Here is a 1,542-nt window from a genome sequence, read left to right as displayed (position 1 = left end):
TCAGAAAACCGTCCACAGAATAAAATTCTTAAAATACCAGTTTGCATGTCTTTTGCACCAAACACACTTGTATTCAGTGACTAGGAAAATCCCCTCCCCTCCAGTGGCCTCATTTCCAGTTTTACAAGGCACTATATCAAACAAAATAGCCTTTTATGTGCATATACTGACTTTAATAAATAAGTAAATACATATATACACAGATACATTAACCTACACCAGTGGGACACAGCATTAGAGTTTTGGAACTTCACTCCAAGCTTAAGGCACTTTCAAAACACAAATGTCTTTAGAAGAACTATGTAACCTCACAGATGATGGGCAGAAACCTTGCCCCCTCTAACTTCAAGCACAAAGTTTACTGGTACGTATGTGATGAGACATTTGAAGTGGAAACTAGCCCTGGGCTTCCAGAGGTGTAGCACAGAGCAGTGACAATTCCAGCTCAACTACCTTCTTCCACTATTCCTAAGCAAGGCAGCATGATGAGAGCATCATTTGCCAAAGGGGACTCCTGGCTGGGAAATTGCAAATTCCCATTTGCAAGACTGAAACTCCAAGGTCGCTAGAAAAATGTTCCTCCTCGTTGCTCACAAGAACCAAAATTGCTTTTAACTTCCCATACATCTGGAAACCAAACAGCTCAGCTAATAAAACACTTCATTGCCTACACAGTAAGCAAGCAAAACCTGCACAGCAGTAACGACACTGCACTGACAGAAAGCTCGCAGCTCTCCTATCACAGCTGACAGGGAAGTTTTCAGACGCCTGCTTTTGTGAGATTTCAAAACAGAGCTTCTTTTTTTAAATACAAGCAGCCAACCAAATATTTGCATGTTACTCCCTCTCCTTGCTAGGCTGGGTGCAGCCTTACTGAACACCTGAGCAGTAGTTGGTGTCGAGTAACCGACTTCTACCCCCCAAAAAACTGAACAGTTCTCAGGGTGTTTTCCAGCAGCAGCTTGAGAAGCAAAAACATTACCTAGGGAACTTCCTTCAATAAGTCTAAGTAGCAGAGCAGCAGAGCTGTGTCTCTTCCAATAAGAAGTTAATGCACAGCCCCAGGTGCTCAGTAAATCATCAAGAACAGCAGTTGCTTTCACACACCTACTGGACGTGCCAAGCGTGGAAGATAAGCTGGACAAAGCTATCAGCTTCACGCCATGGGTGAAGGAACAGAGACTAGGGACAAAAATTACATTCCCGTAGTCAAGTGCATTTGAGAACTAGCAAAAGACTGAAAAATATAAGGGCTTAATAGATTTATTAGTAACTGCCGGCATGTAATGTGGAATATGCTACAATCTTCACATACAAGGAATTCATGGTAATTACTGGTCGAGCACTGCAAAGCATGGGTTAAACAGAAAGAAGCTGAAGCAGCATGCACAACCTCCTCACACTTATTAAACTGCTCTGAAAGTGTAAATCCATCTCACACTTGTCCAGTCAACCCATTTTCAGTCCTATTTTAAATGCTACAGGGACCAAGCTTAAGATTTAGAAGAGGGCTGGAAACTGGCAGCTGTTTGCAAGTGGCAA

Source organism: Manacus vitellinus, unplaced genomic scaffold (assembly GCF_001715985.3).
Source record: "Manacus vitellinus isolate BGI_N305 unplaced genomic scaffold, ASM171598v3 scaffold_0_pilon, whole genome shotgun sequence".
NCBI classification, from domain to species: Eukaryota; Metazoa; Chordata; class Aves; order Passeriformes; family Pipridae; genus Manacus; species Manacus vitellinus.
This window is presented reverse-complemented; position numbering follows the sequence as displayed.